This window comes from Ambystoma mexicanum, chromosome 2p (assembly GCF_040938575.1).
Source record: "Ambystoma mexicanum isolate Mex_15411 chromosome 2p, UKY_AmexF1_1, whole genome shotgun sequence".
NCBI lineage: Eukaryota > Metazoa > Chordata > Amphibia > Caudata > Ambystomatidae > Ambystoma > Ambystoma mexicanum.
In genome coordinates, this window is record NC_090923.1 from 678,286,131 (window position 1) to 678,311,516 (window position 25,386).

A 25,386-nucleotide genomic window follows, 5' to 3' on the forward strand; every position below is an offset into this window, starting at 1 on the left:
TTTCCCGTTCCGGTGCGATGACGCTATTTCCGTTTCCGCAATATAGCGGTGACCGATATTAGCGGTGACCGCTAATGGCGGTCACCGCTATTTGCGGAAACCACTATTTGCATGTGGCGGCAGGGCGGAAGTGCTAACAGCGCTTTCAAGGATGCCGTTAAGGGACTTTTTGGGGACTTTTGCGGCATGGCGGTAGGCTCATTACCGGCATGGCGGTAGGCTCGTGCCCGCGATCTCGTAATGGCATGCAATTTGCGGCCTCTTGCGAGGGCGGACACGCTATTTACGCCATGCCGGTAATTGGCGGTTTTTACCGCATACCGTGTAATGAGGCCCTTTGTCTTTTTTCCCCATAGGGGCCGGGGTCTGGAAAATGCCTGGAAGTGGCAAGACCCGAAATGAAATGGGAATGACCCAACAGGTAAGTCTTATTCCCTTCCTTCTCTCACCTCTTATTCTTGTCTTTTTCTCTAGGCTCTGGGAAGTGGCTGTGTATCCGGATGATCGCTGCTGAAGATGGAGGAACCCAGGAAAGGTGAGTGAAATGCAGCGCTGCAGCGATCGTAACGAAATGCTTTTAAAAATAATGTCTTCCCTTTCAGGATCGTCGGTGATGTCTCCGTGGTGCAGATTTAGCTGGTAAGGTCTCTTGTCTCCCTTTGCAGGTGACCCAGGATGCTGACAGGCGTGGCTGAAGTCCAGAAGCAGGAGCTGACACGGTGAGCATCCAGCTGCGAGGAGCAGAACAACGCGAAGCGTGAGTTGCTGATCGGGTGTGGTTTAAATAGCTTTGGAAGAAGTCCCAAGTGTGTATCTTTCCTCCGATCAGGTATGTATCCTTCCCCGACCACACCCGGGTGGAAAGTAGTCCCACTGGTAAAGTAGTTCCATTCAGGCCTCAAGAGCGCCTGGATGAGGCAGCATGGTCTGCATCAAGTAAGGGCACATTAAAACACTTGAACACATGTCTAGCTTTATGAGCCTGGCGCCTAAGGCGCCAGGACAGAGGCCCAACATGAGCCTGGCGCCTAAGGCGCCAGGACTGCGTCCAAAGGGCCCCAGCTTGGGCCTGCTGGCACTCCCCTGGGGGAAATGATGCCTGCCTCTGGGGTTGCTGGGTCGGACCTGGCTCCTTGGAGGTAGGCATCATGACAGCACGCAGCAAGGGCATATATCGATAGCGGGGCCATAGGAAACTATATGGACCATAAATTGGCTTCTAGGATGAATCTATCTCTCTGCAAAAAGACCGCTCCGGATGTCATCACCACAGTCGATGGAACTGAAATTGCCTCAGGGCCTGTAACTCATTCCACTACAGAGATGACATTGCTGGGTCAGGATGGGCATCGAGAGACTATTGTGTTTGACTTAATCAAAGTCCCACAGTTCCAAATAATACTGGGGATACCTTGGTTAGAAACACATAATCCTTGTATTGATTGGCGAGAGAAGAGAATAACCTTCCCGGATTGTGCACACACCTGCTACCGGAAAAACCCTTGAACAAAGGCCTGGCCACAGTCACTACTCCAGTCGTGCAGTTACCTCAGGAATACCAAGAATTCCAGGATGTTTTCCAAAAAGAACAGGCAAATACCTTACCGCCACACAGATCATGCGATTGTCAAATCGACCTCATCCCCGGTGCACAACCCCCATGAAGCAGAATCTACGCCCTCACAGAACCCGAAAATCTGCACCTACGACAATATCTAGACCAATACCTAGCTAATGGTTTCATTCGTCCATCCAAGTCCCCTGTTTCCTCAGCTTTGTTCTTCGTACTGATAAGGAAGGTGACCTTAGAACATGTATAGACTACCGTGCATTAAACCAGATTACTGTAAAGAACCGATACCCATTGCCTTTGATCCCCGAGTTACTAGACCAGGTAAAGGATGCTTGCATTTACACTAAATTAGATCTCAGAGGGGCATATCATTTGGTACGTGTAAAGAAGGGCGACAAATGGAAAACTGCCTTCCGCACCAAATACGGATTGTTTGAATATCAGGTGATGCCCTTAGGGTTGTGCAATGCACCAGCAGCCTTCCAGTATTTTATGAACGATGTCCTTCGTGAACTCATCGACGTTTGTGTTGTCGTTTACATTGACGACATTCTAGTGTACTCTTCCTCAGAATCAGATCATGTTGAGCACGTTCGAGCAGTCCTTCAGAAACTACGTCAGCACAAGTTATTTGCAAAACTGGAAAAATGCGTTTTTCATACCACGGAAGTAGAGTTCCTGGGATTTATCTTGACTCCAAAAGGAGTCCGAATGGACTCTCGAAAAGTGGATGCAATCCTCAAATGGCCATCACCCATTTCTGTTAAAGGAGTACAAAGCATGCTCGGGTTTGCTAATTTCTACCGCAGATTTATTCCAGACTTCTCACAGGTTGTACACCCCATCACAGCACTTTTGCGAAAAAACAAACGCTTCTTGTGGACCGAAGAGGCTGAAAGAGCCTTCCATGAGTTGAAGTCGAAATTCACATCAGCACCTGTCTTGAAGCATCCACGTCCCGAACTTCCATACATAGTCGAAACAGATGTGTCCAGTTTAGCCATGGGGGCTGTCCTGTCCCAGAAGGATCCCGAAACCGGTCAACTTCATCCTGTAGCCTTTTGGTCCAGAAAGTTTTCGGCCCCCGAATTAAACTATGCAGTTACCGATAAAGAATTGTTAGCCATCAAATCCGCCTTCAAAGCTTGGAGACATTACCTTCTCGGTGCTAGGCACACCATCACAGTAATCACTGACCACAGAAACCTGCAGTATTTAAAAACAGCCAAGGACCAATCATCCTGTCAACTCCGATGGGCGCTATTCTTCGCTGAATTCGATTTCGTGATTACTTATCGACCTGGTTGCAAGAATGGTAAGGCAGATGCCTTATCCCGAATAGGAATGGGAGAAGCATTTTCGAACCCAGAACCAGTACCCATAATTCCAGGACAAAGAATCCTCGGCGTAACTACTTTGCAGACTTTGGAAGATATTAATTTAAAGATTCAACCATTTTTTGATTCAACAGCCCTGCAGGACTGGAACAAAAGAGGCCCAGATTATTCAGTCATTAATGAGTTACCCTACTATCAATGGCGTCTTTTTTTACCACACAAGGAACTGCAAGAACTGGTAATCTCCAATTACCATGATGCTTTGATGGAAGGACACCCAGGTATTGCCAAGACTGAAGCTAAAATTAAAAGACAATTCTGGTGGCCCACCTGGCGAAAGGACATAAAGTCATTTGTGTTATCTTGTGGGATCTGCGCCCAAAACAAAAGCCAGAAAAAGAAACCAGACAGTCTTTTACAGCCTTTGGATATTCCGCCTACACCTTGGCACACTTTGTCCCTAGACCTTATGACAGATCTACCTCCATGTAATGGGTTTAACATAATTCAAGTAGTTGTTGACCTTTTTTCCAAGATGTCTCACTTTATTCCTTTAAAGGGATTACCTTCCGCTTCAGTTTTGGGCAAGGAATTCCTTGAAAACATCGTTCGAGTACATGGATTTCCTTCTGTATTGGTGTCAGATCGAGGTAGTCTATTCATTTCGCAAATATGGAAGAAATGTTGCCAACTAGCGCAAATCGATGTGAGGTTATCTACTAGTCACCATCCCCAGACCGATGGTCAGACGGAAAGGACCAACCAGACTCTGGAACAATACCTGCGTTGCATGTTACATCAGACCAAGGGCAATTGGAAGGATATATTATGGACTGCCAAATACGCATACAATAACTCATTCTGGAACCGGACAAAGCCCCTTTTATACCATTTATGGTCATCATCCTCGAACCTCAGAACTTGATTCACCCCAACACTTGGAAATGCCAGCAGTGACCCATCTGCATTCTACTATTACTCAAGCCTTTAAGGAAGCAACTGAACATTTGAAAAAAGCAAAGGAGAAATACAAGAAGAATGCAGATCAGCATAGGAGTGACACTCCCCATTATCAGATTGGAGATCAAGTTTGGCTGGCAACCAGACACATACCCCTAAAAGGGACTCAAACTTTTAATTCTAGATATTTGGGGCCTTACACCATTAAAAAAATTATCAGCCCGGTAGCAGTTAAATTAGAATTGCCCTCTAGTATGCAGATCCATCCCGTCTTCCATGTTTCACTTCTAAAACCAGTTCAACCCGGAACAAGATTAGCCAAGCCACCTGACCCCAGCCTAATAGATGGAGAACCTGAATTCGAGGTAAAAGATATTCTGGACTCTAAGATGGTTAAATCTAAACTTTGTTATTTAATCGATTGGAAAGGTTACGGACCACAGGAAAGGTCATGGGAACACTGTGACCACGTCCATGCACCTCGATTAGTGAAGAAATTCCATCAGAACTTCCCAGACAAACCAGGGCCCAGAGGAAGAACAACCTTACGTGGGGCTTTCGGGGGGAGTGCTGTCATGATGCCTACCCCCAGACAGCTGGACCAAGCCCATTCGCCCCGGAAGCAGGCATCCAGACATCTGTTTAAACCTCAGAAGCCCCGGCTAGGGGCTATCTGGGTTCAGTCCTGGCACCTTGGGCACCAGGTTCATAGTAGAAATCAGTCCTGGCATCTAAGGCGCCAGGCTCATAGTCATCACTTACCTCAGGCAGACCATGCTGCACATGCATCCAGGCCAACGTGAGACCTGGAGGGACTATTTTTCGACAAGGACTACTTTTCACTCAGGTATGGTTCTAGGGACTTCTTACCTGGGACTACTTTCAAAGCTATTTAAACCACACCCGATCTTCAACACACGCTTCGCGTTATTCTGCATTTAGCAGCGTAACGCTCACCGTGTCAGCAAACCTGCATCCAGCCTTCTGCCACGCCCGCCTCGAACACAGAGCCCCTAGGAGAGAAAGGAAAACAGAAGAAGAGGTTAGATTACAGACTTTAATCTGATTCCTCACCTGATTTCGGATCCTGCATCAGTCCGAGCCTGAAGGGACATTCTTCCGGCACGCGTCGCATCCCAGCTACAGCGCCGCTCCATTTTAACCAGCCCACAGCATCTCCGCCTCGGCGCTGCCTCCGTCACTTTTTCGGTGATTTTCAACACCTGGGGAAAAGACAAGAAAAAGCAAGGTGAGCCTAAAGAGACTAAAAAGACAATCACTTATATTACAAGACTTACCTGATTATCACCGGAGGCTTTATTCTTCTATACGCCGCATCTAGGAAAAAAGGAAAAGACAGTGATCAATTCTCACGCACCTTTACAGGACAGTTTGGGTAATAAAGACTCTTACCTGAACGCCGCCAGCAACCTCCAGACAGTATTTGCCGCCGCAAATCAACAGGGGAGTGCAAGAGTGAACTTTGGACATTTTGAACTCTTTAAAAACTTGGCAAAACTCAGGACTCAATAATCGTCCAGAACCCCAACACCTAAAACCAGTGAAGTTACTGGTATCTACGCACCCCTGCATGCCACGCAGGATGGAGAGCTCACCAATCAAAAATATAAGGTGAGAACACTGACTAGGAATATCGGAGGTGACAAGTGGGGAGAACGGGTTCAGGGAGGGGGGTCTGCATTCACACCCACGGGGCTAAATACCTTTCTCCATATACAGGAGAATATTTCTATGAGTCAAGCTTACAAGACTGAGGGGTCTGTCCAGACGGTCATCTTTGCCCTACGCTTCACGCTGGTGGAGGCCGCAGCTGTCCGGGTTCGATCTACGCCCCTGTGGGAGCCAGGTGAACGTAACAGTCAGTGAAACCACTTACACATGGCAAAATACCCAAGAGTTGGTGGTCATAATTCATAAAACATCTTAACCATTTCCGATGCAGCCTCTGAGTGGTTAGCTGCAGCATATGTAGGTGACCTCAGTATCTGAAGGATCATCCATAAGTACACATTTCACTCATACCAAGGAAGACGCTGCAGGTAGCTGCTTTGTCCGAGCTAGTGGAGAGTGTACTGGTTATTGTTGAGGATGAAAGTGTGGTTGTCCATACATGTTTCTTCTGTTTATTATTGTTCTAGTTTGGTATGACCATACTTTACAGTTATAAACAAACTGTAAAAATACGGTTTTCCATATTGTTTTCCAGTGTATTAGTTTGTATAGGAAAGGAGTTGTGTGGAATGCTGACAGTCGGAGCTGCAAGCCTAGAACTCTCCGCTCAGATGGAGTTATGCCATGAAAGCACCTTCTAAATCGTAAAAGCAAGTGCAGGGTGGCTGAGAGGAAATGGCATGCTTCTGGTACACTCCCCTCTCCTGGAGTGATCACTTTCTCCTTCCCTCCCATCTCACCCTCTCTACCCCCCAGGCCAAGCCAACTCCAGCACAACCAGACACCTTCTCGGCCATCCGGCCCATGAAGCGCGTGTCAGTTGAGGCATTCGCTGCCAGTTTCTCACCCCCTCCTCTCCCTTTGGCTGACTCACACCCTCACACAGCCCTTTCCATGCTCCACTCTGCTATATCTGATACTCTTGATGTTCTTGCCCTGTCATGAGGAACCGCCTGAAGCCCAAAGCCAAGTGCAACTCTTAGTACGACTCAGACCTCGTCACCCTTAAACGCAAGTGCAGGGTGGCTGAGAGGAAATGGCGTGCCTCTGGTACATCCTCTGACAAACTGACCTGCTGCCTGCTCCAAAGGCAATACCGGCTCTCTGTCTGCACCAAGAAGAGATTTCACATCCAAGCTCCGTCCCTGCGGCATCCAACAACTCGGTTGAACTCTTTAAAATCTGCGAGGAACTGGCCCATCCCGCCGCAGTCTATACCTCTCCTGTCCATTCCCAGGCCCTCAGCATGGCTCTGGCTTCTCATTTCATCTCTAAAACTCAGGCCATTCTGTCCTCTCTCTCCTCCTCTCCCCTTCCTCCATCCACTCCCTCCTCTTCCATTGGCCCTTCTTCGGCCACCTCTCCTCCCTCCTTCTCTTCCTTTCCCCCGTTCTACCCTGACAAGGTTTCCAGACAAGTCCGATCTATGAAAGTCTTGTCAAAACGGGTTCACCCCTGCTCCTCCAAAACCATCAATGACCACATTGTCTCCCTGGTTCCTGCCTAGCTGACTTCTGCAACCACTCCTTCGCCACTCGAGTCTCCCCTTCCCTCCTGAAGCACTCCCTTGTGCACCCTCTTCTTAAGAAACCCTCTGCCACCCGTCTTGCCCGGCCAACTATCGCCCAGTCTCCATCAGTCTCCATCACTCCTTTCCTGGGCAAACTCCTGGAAAAGCTGGCCATCTCCCAGCTTAATCTTCACACTGAATCTGTTGGTTGCCTCCATGACCATCAGTTTGGCTTTCCGAACTGCCAGAAGCACGGAAACTGCTCTCATGAACATCCATGGAGACCTGCTCTCCAACCTTGACTCCAACACCCCCTGTGTCCTTATCTTACTTGATCGCTCTTCTGCATTTGATAGGTCAACCTTTGATACTGGTCAGGCCCTGGCGTGGCTGACTTCTTTCCTCTCCGATCGACCCTCCCAGGTCCAACATTGGTCCTTCCTCTCCTCTAACTCAATCTCTGCCTGTGGTGTTCGCCAGGGGTCTAACCTCTCTCCCTGGCTGTTTAACCAATACCTGGCACTTCTTGCCCACTGCATTGCCACGCTCTGCCCCAACTTGCAGTGCTATGCAGATGACACTCAGCTCATTTTCAGGCTACCCTCTGTCTCCTCTTCTGCCTCTCTCATCTCTGACTCTCTGTCCGCCATTCAGAAGCGGTGTGCTGCCAATGATCTCTGACTTAATGCCAGTTGGACAGTAAAACTGAGATTCTCCTGATCGGCACACCCACTCCCTCTTTTCCTATCACTCTCTGGCCGGCCTCTCTTGTCCCTCTTCTTGTCCCTCTTCATCGACTCCACACTCTCCTTTTCTCCTCAAATCTCTGATGTTTCTCAGAAGTCACACTAAGAGCTGCACTTCCTCAGAGGTATTCTTCCTTTCCTCTCCTTCCATCAGATGCTCATTGTCTCCAGAGCTCTGGTAATCTCTAGGCTGTACTATTGCAACAGTCTCTTTCTGAATCTGCCTGCCTCTACTCTCCGCCCTCTGCAACTTATCCAGAACAGGACTGCGAGACATGTCCTTGGCCTCAAGCCCAGGGATCATATCTCTGCAGGACTGAAATCTCTGAACTAGCTCCCAGTGACTGCAAGTATTATGTTCAAAACCTTCTGCATTGTCCACAAGGCCTTCTGGGGTCTGGGGCCTCAATACCTTCAACTCTCTCTTCCTAAATATCTTCCTTCACGAGCTCTTCGCTCATCTGCCTCCAACTCCCTCAGGGTCAGTCGCTTCTCCAAGCAATGAGTTGGTGGTAGATCCCTCGCTTTGGCTGGGGCCTCCCTTTGGAACAGCCTCCCTGCCTCACTGAAACTTTAGGAGAACCATCTCCTTTTCCTGAAACACCTCAAAATCTCTTTGCTTCTTCTTTTTCTCCTCCTCTCCCATGCTGAGCCCCCTGGCTGAAACTGCACTGTTACCTTGCTACCCTCTGATCTCGGGCTCACGTTTCCTCCACTGCCAGTCGCACACCTGCACTGCCTTGTTGGCAACCCCTTGGACTCGGGACTGTCTCTGTATCCCTACAGTCCCACTACCAGCACTTGACACCGGTTGTCTGCACTTAACCTTGCACTTGCTGCCAGCTGCCCGTATTTTACTTATTGTCATTATTCTATTTTTCCATGTACTGCACTTTCCCCTCCACCTCTCCCTTGCACTTCCCCCTTCCCATGCACTTGCCCGATCTGATTGACACCTGGCCTAGTATGATCGCTGTCTGTCTTCCCTCTGCCCCCCTCCCTTGCCTCGTTGCACTTTGATACACTTGTGTATAGGCGCATTATAAATGCCATATCATATATCATTTCATATCACAATCAGTTGCCTCTTGTTTCTGGCAATTGGGGTGCTTCTGGTATGGTTGATTTGTGGAACTCAAAATAAAGGAGGTTGGGTGATCCAGCTCTGTGGATAAATAGATCCAGACTCACAAATATGTCTTATGTGCATGGATGCATGCTAGCTTGGTTTCATTAGCATACATGACTCTAAAGTGGGTAACAAGCAAATATGAGCTACATTTTTAACTGATGTAATTTAAAATATACCTTAAAGATAGTTATTATTCACATCATAATCAAGTCCCGTGCCGTGCTTTGCGGACCGATAGTAGAGTGATCAAGGGGGCTGATTACCTTCCCCAAACTAGAGAATGATGGACCCATGGATGGCAGGAGGAGGGTCCCCTGGTCACCTCAAATAGTCGCCATCTCAGATCAGTTGATAGTAACATGAGGTTGCCTGATGAAAAGGTCCCTTTATAAGGGGGAGCTCCTAAACCTGGAAACTGGAGACCATACGGGATAAGCAAAATCAAGCTGTCCTCAATCCCAGAGTGCAGTGCTTCCAGTGTAGCTGGCAACTCTGTAGCTACTATTCATTAAAGAAAGTCGAGGAACAGTGATTCAGTCGAACTGGCAGCTGATGCACGATCACTTCCCCTCATACTGGTGCAGGCATCTCACATGAATCTAGGGCAGCAAAGAGAGAGCCCTGGATTAGGAAACAAAAGTCAACAGTCAACCATCCCTCCATTGAATAAGCTTTCCAGGCTTATACAGGTAAGCTCAAGGAGACCACTCGGGGGCAGGGTTAGGACGTACCAGTTTAACCACCAGGCCACAGTTCCTACATCAACACTGGCAGCTAACCTCAGGGGTGGGGTCCACCAGCCAATCCCTACCTCAGGTGTTTGAAGAGGTACACCTGAGTTCCCTTTCATTAGAGAGAGACCGGCAGATAGGACCAGGGTGTGACAGGCATAGAGGAGCTCCCAAGAGGAGGTATGAGGCAATCCAATGGTCTACATCAGGACTGTAAACCAACACAGGAGGTGGAGCTAGAGCAACAATCCCTACTCTAAAATCCAACATACATGAGTTCCCTTTCACCAGCGATAGGTTTGTAGGTCTGGCCAACGCCCTATAAAAGCAAGCATGATAAGTTTGGCAGTGTAGGTGTTTGGGGAAGGGGCTGGAGAGAGAAGACTGAGCATGGAGAGCACAAACGATGCCGGCTGAAGTGGGCAGCCAGAGGGAGGGACATAAGTCTCTTTGGTGAAATCTGGAAAAGACCAAGATGGTGTCCAGAGAGATGAAGAAGATGAGGGGAACATAGAGGTGTTATGTAAACAAAAGCAGGGGGGAGTACATTGAGGCCAAGAGAGGGGTTGCTGTGCCTGGGGGGGGGGGGGGTAAGGCAGGAAATAAATAGAGCTCATTACGAGTATAGATAGGGCCAATAAGAGTGTGGCCCGAAGGGGTGAAGAACTTAAAAATCTGAACATTTTATTAACTACCCCAAAACTGGCAAAAGCCATGTATATTCCACTGAAGAGTGGAGCAGGTACATCTTGGTATATGTGAGACAATATGACACAAATGTCGTCATATGTGATGGCCCGGAGTTCCAATGATGCAGTGGCCATGACCAGATAAGTCCCTTGCTAAATGGGTGCTTGGATTCAACACCAAATCCATATCTGGAGAGTTTGACCCAATGGGAAACCTACAAAGTTCGAATGAAGGGCTCCCACGTATTTGCATGGTGGGAAAATGTTTCCATGAATGCAACCGTTGAAGATTGGCCCCTAACCCTAGCCCTGATTGCCCAGAAATAAAGAGGGTCCACCTCGGTTACTTGTAGAATCGATGGACTTAGAAGAAGACACTGTCCTGAAGACAGGGCAATTCCTAGGAACAGCAACTGTGACATATCAACTTCTGGGGCACCAGTGGTCCAGGGATGAATATCGGTTTCTAAACTATCAATCAACCCCACATCTCTAGTATAACAAAAGGGATACGAACAGATTGGAATACAAGTGAATTCTTAGACCTCCTTGTCCAATTTCTGGTAACGTGGATGGAGCGGCAGGCTTATCTCCGCTCGGTCGTGGATGGTTGGTTAGCTGCAACACAGCAAAAATACAATTATCCAATGATAAAAGGGTCTGTCCAGTCAAGGTTGTATAAATATATCTACTTTATTATTACTACAACAGATAGTTCTAGCACACTACAATTACAACCCCCTCAGTAAAGGAGCACAGAGGACAGACAGTTTCACAAAGGAAAGGGATGCACTTTGGATACTGTCAGGAGGGTAGTTGGTAAAGTAATCAGACTTATAGTTCAAAATGATCTGGTTCAGGCACCAAAGGGGCAAAGGGTCGATACTGTCTCTAGGGGCCGTTGGAGCAGGACCAGGGGGCAGTAGACCCACAATGTACCTGGTGCTGAAGACCTTCTTTGTGCTCGATAGCATCGAGGTGGTTCCAGGGCATTGTGCAGCCTGTGAGACAGAGTTAGTGGCGGGAGACAGTTGCGAGTACCAGGGGGCAGGCAGTTTGGCAAGAGAGCATGCAAAAAAGGTAGCAGGTGCCCCTCTCTTGAAAGAACATGGCATGATAACCTGCTCTGTGGTTTTTACCCACTGTGATAGTCTGCAGCCATCACTTTTAGCTCACTGTACTTTTCAAAAAGGAGGAATATACATTTGCATATGAGTCTTTGTCCCACCCACAAGAGAGTCCAGCATCAAAATGCTAGAAAAACCTCCTTTGAACAAGAGTACCAACAGAAACCCCTTGCATGTGTTTCAGCCTTGTTGGGCCTCATCCGTGAGGTGGAGCTGTGCCTCTCTGAGCACAGTGAACAAGGGGTCCACGTCTGGGTTCCCCCAGGTAACTTAGGGTGACCAGCCGCAAGTTCCTTACAAAAATGCAAAAAAAGGTAGCAGGCACCCCTCTCTCAAGAGAACATGGCATGATAACCTGCTCTGTGGATTTTACCCACTGTGAGAGACCGCAGTCGTCACTTTTAGCTCACTGTACTTTTCACTGCCCATAAGGCAGTTCAGCACCGAAATGCCAGGCAAAATTACTTTGAACAAGAGTACCAACAGCAACCCCATACACGTGTTTCAGCCTTGTTGGGCCTCATCAGTGAGGTGGAGCTGTGCCTCTCTCAGCACAGTGAGCAATGGGTCCACGTCTGGGTTCCCCCAGGCAACTTAGGTGACCAGCCCCTATTTCCTTACATAAATGCAAAAAAGGTAGCAGGCGCCCTTCTCTCGAAAGAACATGGCATGATAACCTGCTCTGTGGTTTTGACCCACTGTGAGAGTCCACAGCCATCGCTTTTAGTTCACTGTACTTTTCATGAAGGAGGAATAACCATTTGCATATCAGTCTTTGTCCCACCCACAAGGCAGTCCTCCACCGAAATGCCAGGCAAACCTCCTTTGAACAAGAGTACCAACAGAAACCCCCTACATGTGTTTCAGACTTGTTGGTCCTCATCCGTGAGGTGGAGCTGTGCCTCTCTGAGCACAGTGAGCAAGAGGTCCACGCCTGGGTTCCCCCAGGTAACTTAGGGTGACCAGCCCCAAGTTCCTTGCAAAAATGCAAAAGAAAGGTAGCAGGCACCCCTCTCTCAAGAGAACATGGCATGATAACCTGATCTGTGGTTTTTACCCACTGTGAAAGTCTGGAGTCATCGCTTTTAGCTCACTGTACTTTTCACAAAGGAGGAATATCCATTTTCATATCAGTCTTTGTCCTGCCCACAAGCCCGCCCAGCACCGAAATGCCAGGAAAACTTCCTTTGAACAAGATTACCAACAGCAACTCCATACACGTGTTTCAGCCTTGTTGGGCCTCATCAGTGAGGTGGAGCTGTGCCTCTCTGAACACAGTGAACAAGGGGTCCACGTCTGGGTTCCCCCAGGTAACTTAGGGTGACCAGCCCTAAGTTCTTTACAAAATGCAAAATTGGTAGCAGGCGCCCCTCTCTCGAAAGAACATGTCATGATAACCTGCTCTGTGGTTTTTACCCACTGTGAGAGTCTGCAGCCATCGCTTTTAACTCACTGTACTTTTCACAAAGGAGGAATATCCATTTGCATATTAGTTTTTGTCCTGCCCACAAGCCCGTCCAGCACCGAAATGCCAGGCAAACCTCATTTGAACAGGATTATCAACATCAACCCCATACACGTTTTTCAGCCTTGTTGGGCCACATCAGTGAGGTGGAGCTGTGCCTCTCTGAGCACAGTGAGCAAGGGGTCCACGTCTGGTTCCCCCAGGTAACTTAGGGTGACCAGCCCCAAGTTCCTTACAAAATGCAAAAATGGTAGCAGGCGCCCCTCTCTCGAAAGAACATGGCATGATAACCTGCTCTGTGGTTTTTACCCACTGTGAGAGTCTGCAGCCATCGCTTTTAACTCACTGTACTTTTCACAAAGGAGGAATATCCATTTGCATATCAGTCTTTGTCCTGCCCACAAGCCCGTCCAGCACCGGAATGCCAGGCAAACCTCATTTGAACAGGATTATCAACATCAACCCCATACACGTTTTTCAGCCTTGTTGGGCCTCATCAGTGAGGTGGAGCTGGGCCGCTCTGAGCACAGTGAGCAAGGGGTCCACGTCTGGGTTCCCCCAGGTAACTTAGGGTGACCAGCCCCAAGTGCCTTACAAAATGCAAAAATGGTAGCAGGCGCCCCTCTCTCGAAAGAACATGGCATGATAACCTGCTCTGTGGTTTTTACCCACTGTGAGAGTCTGCAGCCATCGCGTTTAACTCACTGTACTTTTCACAAAGGAGGAATAGCCATTTGCATATCAGTTTTTGTCCCGCCCACAAGGCAGTCAGCACTGAAATGCCAGGCAAACCTCCTTTGAACAAGAGTACCAACAGCAACCCCACACACGTGTTTCAACCTTGTTGGGCCTCATGAGTGAGATGTAGCTGTGTCTCTCTGAGCACAGTGAGCAATGGGTCCATGTCTGGGTTCCCCCAGGTAACTTAGGTTGATCAGCCAAAAGTTCCTTACAAAAATGCAAAAAAGGTAGCAGGCGCCCATCTCCCAAAAGAACATGGCATGATAACCTGCTCTATGGTTTTTACCCACTGTGAGAGACCGCAGTCGTCACTTTTAGCTCACTGTACTTTTCACAAAGGAGGAATAGCATTTGCATATCAGTCTTTGTCCTGCCCATAACGCAGTCCAGCACCGAAATGCCAGGCAAATCTCCTTTGAACAAGAGTACCAACAGCAACCCCATACACGTATTTCAGCCTTGTTGGGCCTCATCAGTGAGCTGGAGTTGTGCCTCTCTGAGCACAGTGAGCAATGGGTCCACGTCTGGGTTCCCCCAGGCAACTTAGGTCACCAGCCCCAAGTTCTTTACATAAATGCAAAAAAGGTAGCAGGTGCTCTTCTCTCGAACAAACATGGCATGATAACCTGCTCTGTGGTTTTGACCCACTGTGAGAGTCTGCAGCCATCGCTTTTAGTTCACTGTACTTTTCATGAAGGAGGAATATCCATTTGCATATCAGTCTTTGTCCCACCCACAAGGCAGTCCTCCACCAAAATGCCAGGCAAACCTCCTTTGAACAAGAGTACCAACAGAAACCCCCTACATGTGTTTCAGACTTGTTGGGCCTCATCCGTGAGGTGGAGCTGTGCCTCTCTGAGCACAGTGAGCAAGGGGTCCACACCTGGGTTCCCCCAGGTAACTTAGGGTGACCAGTCCCAAGTTCCTTACAAAAAATGCAAAAAAAAAGTAGCAGGCACCCCTCTCTCAAGAGAACATGGCATGATAACCTGATCTGTGGTTTTTACCCACTGTGAAAGTCTGCAGTCATCGCTTTTAGATCACTGTACTTTTCACAAAGGAGGAATATCCATTTTCATATGAGTCTTTGTCCTGCCCACAAGCCCGTCTAGCACCAAAATGCCAGCCAAACCTCCTTTGAACAAGATTTCCAACAGCAACTCCATACACGTGTTTCAGCCTTGTTGGGCCTCATCAGTGAGGTGGAGCTGTGCCTCTCTGAGCACAGTGAGCAAGGGGTCCACGTCTGGGTTCCCCCAGGTAACTTAGGGTGACCAGCCCCAAGTTCCTTACAAAATGCAAAAATGGTAGCAGGCGCCCCTCTCTCGAAAGAACATGGCATGATAACCTGCTCTGTGGTTTTTACCCACTGTGAGAGTCTGCAGCCATTGCTTTTAACTCACTGTACTTTTCACAAAGGAGGACTATCCATTTGCATATCAGTCTTTGTCCCGCCCACAAGGCAGTCCAGCAGCGAAATGCCAGGCAAACCTCCTTTGAACAAGAGTACCAACAGCAACCCCATACACGTGTTTCAGCCTTGTTGGGCCTCATCAGTGAGGTGGAGCTGTGCCTCTCTGAGCACAGTGAGCAAGGGGTCCACGTCTGGGTTCCCCCAGGTAACTTAGGTGACCAGCCCCAAGTTCCTTACATAAATGCAAAAAAGGTAGCAGGCGCCCTTCTCTCGAAAGAACATTGCATAATAACCTGCTCTGTGGTTTTGACCCACTGTGAGAGTCCGCAGCCATCGCTTTTAGTTCACTGTACTTTTCATGAAGGAGAAATACCCATTTGCATATCAGTCTTTGTCCCACCCACAAGGCAGTCCTCCGCCGAAATGCCAGGCAAACCTCGTTTGAACAAGAATACCAACAGCAACCCCATACACATGTTTCAGATTTGTTGGGCCTCATCAGTGAGGTGGAGCTGTGCCTCTCTAAGCACAGTGAGTAAGGGGTCCACGTCTGGGTTCCCCCAGATAAGTTAGTGTGACCAGCCCCAAGTTCCTTACAAAAATGCAAAAAAAGTTAGCAGGCGCCCCTCTCTCGAAAGAACATGGCATGATAGCCTGCTCTGTGGTTTTTACCCACTGTGAGAGTCCACAGCCATCGCTTTTAGCTCAATGTACTTTTCATAAAGGAGGAATATCCATTTGCATATCAGTCTTTTTCCTGCCCATAAGGCAGTCCAGCACTGAAATGCAAGGCAAACCTCCTTTGAACAAGAGTACCAACAGCAACCCCATACCTTGTTGGGCCTCATAAGTGAGGTGGAGCTGTGCCTCTCTGAGCACGGTGAGCAAGGGGTCAACGTCTGGGTTCCCCCAGGTAACTTAGGGTGACCAGCCCCAAGTTCCTTACAAAAATGCAAAAAAGGTAGCAGGCACCCCTCTCTCGAAAGAACATGGCATGATAACCTGCTCTGTGGTTTTTACCCACTGTGAGAGTCTGCAGCCATCGCTTTTAGCTCACTGTACTTTTCATAAAGGAGGAATATCAATTTGCATATCAGTCTTTGTCCCGCCCACGAGGCCGTCCAGCACCGAAATGCCAGGCAAACCTCCTTTGAACAAGAGTACCAACAGTTACCCCATAGACGTGTTTCAGCCTTGTTGGGCCTCATCAGTGAGGTGGAGCTGTGCCTCTCAGAGCACAGTGAGCAAGAGGTCCACGCCTGGGTTGCCCCAGGTAACTTAGGGTGACCATCCCCAAGTTCCTTACAAAAATGCAAAAAAGGTAGCAGGCGCCCCTCTCTCGAAAGAACATGGCATGATATCCTGCTCTGTGTTTTTTACCCACTTTGAGAGTCTGCAACCATCGCTTTTAGCTCACTGTATTTTTCATAAAGGAGGAATACCCATTTGCATATCAGTCTTTGTCCCACCCACAAGGCAGTCTTGCACCGAAATGCCAGGCAAACCTCCCTTGAACAAGAATACCAACAGCAACCCCATACACACGTTTCAGCCTTTGTTGGGCCTCATCAGTGAGGTCGAGCTGTGTTTCTCTGAGCACAGTGAGCAAGGGGTCCACGTCTGGGTTCCCCCAGGTAACTTAGTGTGACCAGCCCCAAGTTCCTTACACAAATGCAAAAAAGGTAGCAGGCACCCCTCTCTCGAAAGAACATGGCATGATAGCCTGCTGTGTGGTTTTTACCCACTGTGAGAGTCCGCAGCCATCGCTTTCAGCTCAATGTACTTTTCATAAAGGAGGAATATCAATTTGCATATCAGTCTTTATCCCGCCCACAAGCCAGTCGAGCACCAAAATGCCAGGCAAACCTCCTTTGAACAAGAGTACCAACAGCAACCCCAGACCTTGTTGGGCGCCATCAGTGTGGTGGAGCTGTGCCTCTATGAACACAGTGAGCAAGGGGTCCATGCTTGGGTTCCCCCAGGTAATGTAGGCTGACCAGCCCCAAGTTCCTTACAAAAATGCAAAAAAGGTAGCAGGCGCCCCTCTTTCAAAATAACATGGCATGATAACCTGCTCTGTGGTTTTTTACCCACTGTGAGAGTTCGCAGCCATCGCTTATAGCTCACTGTACTTTTCACAAAGGAGCAATATCCATTTTCATATCAGTCTTTGTCCCGCCCACAAGCCAGTCGAGCACCGAAATGCCAGCCAAACATCCTTTGAAAAACAGTACCAACAGCAATCCCATACATTGTTTCAGCCTTGTTGAAAGGGATGCACTCTGGATACTGACAAGAGGGTAGTTGGTAAAGTAATCAGTCCTATAGTTCAAAATTATCTGGTTCCAGCACCAAAGGGGCAAAGGGGCGATACTGTCTCTAGGGGCCTTTGGAGAAGGACCAGGGGGGCAGACCCACAATGTACCTGGTGCTGAAGACGTTCTTGGTGCTCAATAGCATTGAGGTGGTTCCAGGGCGCTTCATAGCCTGTGAGACAGAGTTAGTGGCAGAGGGACAGTTGTAAGTACCAGGGGGGAGGCAGTTCGGCAAGCGAAGCTGGATGGATGATTGCAGGCTTCCCGACGTGGTGGCTCGGGCCAAGAATTGTTGTCTCTGTGCTGGTTGGTGGATCTGGATGCTGGCTGAGGCATCTCAGATGACTCTGGAGACTGCAGCGTGATAATAGTCAGTGGTGCAGCCAGATGCGGTTCGAGGACTCGACTGTCTCAAAATTGTCCTTTAAAAGATTATTGCTGGATGATGCTTGTCTGGCACTCCTCTTAGCTTCTTTGCAGGGCTCGTGTCCTTTCAAGGCGGATGACCCAAAGCTCAGGAGGGTGTTAGCAGGCAACGGCCTTGTCCTTTTTCCAGAGACTCTCTGGCACTTCCCACCTTGGAAGCTTGCTGTCACAACCTTGCAGGGCACACTGTGTGCCAGCTGGGTACCGGTTCTTGAGCTGCTGGACGGGTCTTGTGTATCTCCCTCTTTTCATTGGGAGATGTTTAGGGTACGGATCTTGCTTCCCTCTTGGAACCTCTGGCCTTCCTTCACTGGCAGAAGATGTAAGGTAGACTGTACCTTCAGGCCAGGTGCAAATGAGTCCTTCTTACTCCTTGTGAAGTTTTCAATGATCTGCTAACGGAGGTGTTCAGCCCGCTTTTAAAGACAAATGGGCCCCAGTGATTGGTGTAGGCATGGCCTACCTTAATGAACTGATCCTGGGTCCCCACTAACAATCCTCTGTTATGCATGAGGTTAGGACCAGAGTGTTCTGCAACAGGACAGACAAGGGGGTGACAACATATACCTAAGTCCCACCCATCTTCCTGTCTGTTGTAGATCAAAGTGTCTCTCTGGGTGAGCTGAGCCCTCTGTGACTCTTGATTAAAGCACAGGTTTTCCCTTGAAGTATGTTCTGGGAGCAGACTTCCTGTCTCCCCCAAATCACATACTTCTCCCCTCTCAAAGGGGTAAGCTCTGCAGGCGTTTAGTGGACCCAGACATGCATTTCACTGCCTTTCATACAGAGGGTGGGAACTAGCTTCAAGTTGACACATTGCACACCAAGGGGGTGTTAGTCTCACCTTCCTGTTGTCTCTCTGGCAATCAAGCCCACTATGCAGGCTTGCCTCAATTATCTCTCATTAGTATGCATTGCCACAAGCCAGAGAACAATGGAATGCAGATCCATGGAGCCTTTGATATTTTAATTAGGCTGCTCATGGCTGGAGGAAGGTGTGCCTTCCCCCTTCTTGGAATGCTTTGATGTGCCCAGGGCTGTCACATTCATTGTGAATATGACAGGGGAAGACGGCACCTGTAGGCTGTGTCTTCCCAGAGTGCAGATGACTATGTGTTTGGTGCGGGAAGCAGATGAAATGGGGGCGGAATGGCGGCACTCATTTCTCGGAGGTTGGTCTCCCATCATTCATTTTCATATATCAAAAAATCAAAAAAGACATGCAGGGGCACCCTCACTGTGTGGATGTGCGAATTCCTCAAAGCAACTCCCTAGAAACTCCTACCAGTATAGCTATGCCCGTGAGAGGGCTCATTGTGACTAGATATCAGCCTTGGTTCTTGGGTACTTATAGCATTCCATGTCAATCGAACATATCCTAATCCCTCCCAGGGCACGGCTGTCCACCCGCATACATTTGCATCAATTCACCAATCGATTCCATTCCGCACATCATCTCTGCCATTATAAAGCAACTGAGTCCCACGAAGAAAATGTGGTCCAGCTGGGCCCATAATCAGTCTCCTTGACTCGCCTACTCTCCTGACAGCCTATCACAGCACCCATCCACTAGCCAGATCTCCATGGGTCGCTAGCAGGGACTTAGCCGCTCCTACCTTCCTTTGTGCTGGCTAAAATGCACATACGCATTCTAATTCCTCCTTTCAATTCTCATACCTCAGACTTAGGATCTCAAAGGGCATTCACTCACATTGCTTTGAGCCATACCAATGACATTAGGTGCTATACAAATGCCATATCACAACTTCAATTGACATGGATGAGTAGCAGCTATTGATCGTGTACTGTGCTTGCGCTGCTGGGACTATCTGTGTCCCAGGCACCCCTTGGGAGGCAAAATCACATCTGGAACTGGAGTCTGGGGGCTCAGTAGAGCAGCAATGCAGTTGCCTCCTCAATCCGGGGCTGTTGAGATGCCCATCTCCAAAGAACTGGAGGCGGGCTCAGGGAGCATTTCCAAAATGTTAGTGGCATCTCGCCTGCCCAATGGCTTATCTGGAATTCTTGTACATGTCCCTTTGAGGACAGCCTTTTCATTAACTTCATGAAGTCGAGCAGGCAGAACCTTATATACGAGAGAATCTAATACATATGTAGTCATATCTGAGAGACCAGAGTTCCAACAATGCCATGTCCACGACCAGACAGGACCATAACTGAATGGGTGTTTTGATTGAAAGCTGAATACATGTCTGGAGAGTGTGGCTAGGGAACAAGCTACGAAGTTAGAATGAATAAGGCCCCACGCATGGAGTTGTAGCAAAATATTTGAATAAATGGAACCCTGCCAATGAAGATTGGAACCTCAATCTTAGTCCTGATTGCCCATGAATATAGAGGGTCTCCCTCAGTTACTTTAGAAGTCCACAGCTCCAACAACCCCACTGCAGCCCACATCCTTCAAGGTACCTTGTGGGAGGCAGAGTAGAGCACTGCTTCACAGACAAAAACAAAAGCATGCCTTTCTGTTCTGAGTTTAAGTTGCTGGATTCAGAATGCAGAGTAGATTTGTTTTTGCTGTGAAAGGAACTTTCCCTGATAATTCAACTGTTAGTAGAGAATTGAAGGAAGGAGCGTTGTTTTGGTTTCAAGCCGTGGGTGATGTTTTTCTTTAACTTGGTTTTTTTTGGGCTCAAAGAAATAAATGTTTTCGTCTCCAAAGCTTTTTTTTTTTAATTACCCTCTCACTCAAGCCATCTGATTTATTCTGGAGATGTGTGTAATACCTAAATTGGTTTGTTGATGCAGGGGGAAGTAAGGTGTAACCCGTGTGCTGGCTAGAAGAAAGCACTTGCGGGTCTGACACCCCTCTATCTAGACAAACTCAGCAATCACAAATAGAGTAAGATTGGTGGTGTCAGCCTGGGATAAACACATCAGTGTTGCACATCAGTAAGATTCTATATGTCTTCAGGATGGTATCAACTTAATTTCTGAATCTTGTACATGTATTGTAGTCGGTATATGTAGCTTGAAAACGCTGTATAGTGCAGATGCAAATTGCTAGAGGGGTAGAATGTCAGAAATGTAGATGTGGGTAGGTAGGGAAGCAGAAACATGTTGCCTTTCTTCAGCCAACCCCAGCCTGCAGCCATTTTATGGATTTGAGTGTCTTCTGGGAACCTCACAGGACATTACCAAGCACTGGGTACCCTAACATTTCACTAGAGGTTCCGAGGTGATTCCAAACCCACGCCTCCTAATGGTTTGGAAATAAGAACTGCGAACTTGGAACGTTCTAAATCACCCCATGTGGACAATTCTTTATTTGAAGTGCTAAAGCATTACCTGATATTTACACCTACCTCATTTCCCTCCAGGAAGCTTGGTCTTGCTTCATCAACCACAGATACCAATAGTTGAGCCTAGTGACCCCATGCACTGGCCGTATTGGTATCCTACACACAACTAAAGTACCTTGGTTCTGGGATTAACTCGTGATGCAGAGAAACAATTGGGAAGTTTGGATTGCTTCACTACGTGATCATATCACAATAGAGGCTGCAAGTGTTGCTATCTTTTCTGAAAATGATCAGTAAGGCTGCTTCATAACACAGCCCTTTTGTCGGACACACATTTTAGTTAGGTGTGCACTATACATAGAGCCAAGGAGGGTTGTAATGCACAGGTGTAGGCTAGTGCCTTTTGACAACCTGAGGGGCCATACATTCCATCTTTAGGGTGACCAAGCTGTTTTGCTCTACATGATATTGACTATAGAAAATGTGGTTTCAGAAAAAGTAAGATTTTCCCTGGAAACAATGGCTTGCTGCCAAAAAATTAGTGCATAGCTCGTTTTGTACTACAGCCGTATTCTGAAAGGCACATTAGAAGGTTTCTAGCTTATCACAATTTGCAGGGCAAGGCATGTTTTTGGCTGTGTTGATTTTTCGTTGGTAGGAATCTGGCAAGAGGGTCTATTTATTTACAAATAAATATTATATTTATATATTTGTTGTATGCATTGCTGACGGTCATTGTAGCACTGGTGTGAGAAAAAACACAGCCTCCACAGCAGTGGAAGGAACCTGACTCCGTGGTTGGAAGATGTTTGTAGGAGCAGCCCACCCCTTAAAATGCCCAGTGTGGATTATTTCTATCCACGCCACTGCGCCACACTGCACCCCTTTGCCAAGGGGGAAAGAAAACTGCCAAAAATAGAGGCAATAACCCCTGTGCGCACTAAATCTGCAAAATTGTGCAGAGTTCATAAACCACCAACAGAGCTGCAAGCCCTGCCACATACACAGGCAAAGTGGTGTAAAAGCAGGAATCACTGCTGTCATCTGTCATCTCTCACCTGAAACAAGGCCACAGAAGGGCCTAATCCGAAAATGCCCTTGAAAATTCAGTCATTTCCCCAGAGAATTATGGAAAGGAAAGTGTGCTGAAATCATGGATTCTCCAGGCTGTCAGAGGAATCCAGGCATCACTGCCTGACAGCTGGCTAAGGAAATTGGCTGTCAAACCCAGTTTAAATGTATTTTCTTTTCCCTGAAAAATTGCAAAATCCACTATTTCAAGCATGTTTGGGAAGGGCTAATTCTTTTAAAATGTTTAAATCCTTTATAAACAGTGCTTATATTTTATATGGGAAATGAAAAGACTTTAATGTCAAAGAGCCCAGTCTGGGGCCAATCCACTACTCAATTCTGATCTGACAGCCTGGCCTCGGAAAACTGACATCTCCGCTTGACAATCCCTTGAGAACAGGAAGGCTAATGGCTGTTAATGGTTCCTGCATAATGCCAGCAGGCACACAATGGGGCCGCATTAGACATTTGTCTGCTGGCTAACCAAAGAACAAAGGACAGGCTCAGACTGACCTCTGCCAGGACGGGCAGGATGCGGAGGAGGTTTCTTAGTGAACTACAAAGGACTGGACAGCTGCTGCCTGAAAATGGGAGGTTACGCAGGAGGACTTTAATGTGGAATCTGTATTTTGGATTAAAGTTTAAAACTCTTTAACTAAGCAACCTACAGAGGGATACATCTGAAACTTGGTAGACATTAAACTAATTTCAGCCTTGTGATTTGAAGACAATGAGGAAACTCATACCATTTAAGGAACCAAAGTTATGAAAAATGTCTGATTGTTGCGATACTATTAATGTTGCAAACTTACGATTGTATGTACACGATCCACTGATAAGCGCCCAGAGATGTATCAAATTATAAATGATTAATCCAAAGTGTTATGGGTAAAATTGATAAAAATCCATAGAATGACCAATGCAGCTCTCACAAAGATGGGAAGTGAATGCAAATGTAGACAATCGAATATAAAATATATGTGTCCAATTTTATGAGGGTACATAAAGGTAGAAATGTACATTTGTGCAAAAGTATGTTTTGGGTAAAAATCCAGATGGGAGTTCCTAAATCCTGTCATAAGATGACAGCTCTGTTCAAGCTGCCAACCAAAACAAAGCACATGTCTGTAGCCACTCACAACCATGGGGGTGTGTTTTGAAGTTCTGTCCATGTCATAAACTTGGTAATGGGTAAATATAGGTTTTTCACTACACAGAGAAGAACACTGCTTCCAGAACCCATCCAGATGTCGGTGCAGCACTTTGTTGCAGAACATTTCATCTGGTAGCTGATTCCAGAATTCTTTGAAAGATCCAGATTTCTTTGCAGAATCCAGACTCTAGCATTGCAGAATTATTGCTAGCATGACCCAATGGGCAAACATCCCAAACTTGAAGGGATTTAATTCTATTTCAGCTTGGCTTGCTACCATTAATGCTTGCATCCTGCTATCTATGCTGAAAACTTGCATCCTGCTATCTACCGTGTCTAGTAACCAGAGGGGCCCTTCCAAATCCAGTCTGAGGTGCAGTCCAGATTGACCAGAACCCCCTTGCTGATCCAATCCCGCTAGAGGTGCTCTTCTGCCGGTAGACCAGATCCAATTCATTGACCATAGCTGATGGTCCAATTTAATAACTTCTTCTGTATGTATTAACAGGAAGAACAGTGACCCATAGTATATCTGTGTTGTATTGTCCCTATCTCAACCCATCCCATCTTTAATTCAGAACTCCAGTATTGTTAGAATCCTTGTTGCGCTGATTGTCTCATCTGTGTTCCAAAACCATAACTCCCTAGTGATTCTGAAAAACTAAAGCAAATCCCAGGAAGAAGTAGAGTATCTACAACGGGACGGGTTACGCTGATCACATGACTGTAAGATCCATATGTGGCATTCTCTTTTTCATAGTCATAATATAGTGTAATCAAACCCATCTGTCATTTTGAAAAGCACATTTCTGTTTTCATTTTCGCACCTATTTTGCAAAAACACCTCTCACTAAAACCTCTATAACGACTTTAGTTATAAAGATAGAAACGAAATTCCAACCGCATCACGGAACAGTGTATTTGACCCATTTTTCTTCAATATTGCATAGTAAAAGTTAAGTTTGCCGCGAATTTGCAAAATTCACAAGTTTACATGTGTCATTTGCCCATTTTAAAGTGTTTTTTCCATCTCATCCAGATCTGAAGTGTCTATTGTTGTTTATATGATAGCTCGTGTATGTTAGGACCTGATTAGTGTTGCTTTCTTTAGAACTTGTCTCCATATAAGTATTTTACACCCTTTTGCAGTATTTCACAAAGCCATTTTCACCTGCCATTTTCAAAGTGTCATTTGCCAAAACAAGGTTTTCACTCTTGTTTGGGAGGGAGGATTGCCTATAACTTTAGACATTGTCTTTTACTCCTGAATACCTGCTGATTACTCACATTGGTGTAGGATTGCTCCTTTGTATTTAAACAAATTTTTGCAGGGGGAAATAGCAACCTAAACACTATTTGTGCACAAACCAAAACTGTTCTCTTTCCTGTGTTTCTATTCTGCATTAGTATAAGTGAATTCAATTGCTTTGCTTATTTTTGAATTGTATTGTCACCCTTTGGGTGATTGCTGCCCCATATATATCTATAGTAAACCTATGTGTGAATTGAATAAATATGTATCTTTACAAACTAGCCTGATTCCTGGTTCAGTGTGACCTGAAGGGGTATTTTGAGAAGGGTTTGATATGAGTGGTATATCATTCAGAATATTGAATTTATAGATAAAAATAAATAAGGGTTTCATTGCGCACTACATTGCTAGGCGAGACCTGGGTGTGTGCCTGATTGAAATCCCTTACAGCAGGTATGCTGCTGGGGTTGAATGGTGCAGGCTTGGTATGAGGAACCAAATTGCCAGTGGCTAGGAGGAAATAAGGAGGAGAATAAAATGCACACCCATGATTGGTCGCAACAAATTCTTATAATAGGCGAGATATTAGATTTTACGAGGAAAAGTGTCCCTGTGGTGGAATGCAAGGAGTTGGTTACAGGGGGATGGATTAATGAGGACCTTGAAAAGACAAGTGGGCTCTTGGGCTAAAGGGAAAAGTTTCTCTTTGGAGTGGAGTCCAGCACTTCTTTGCCCATTGAGAGTGTAGGAATATAATTTCCGGAGTGGGGAGGCGTGGGAACGACACTG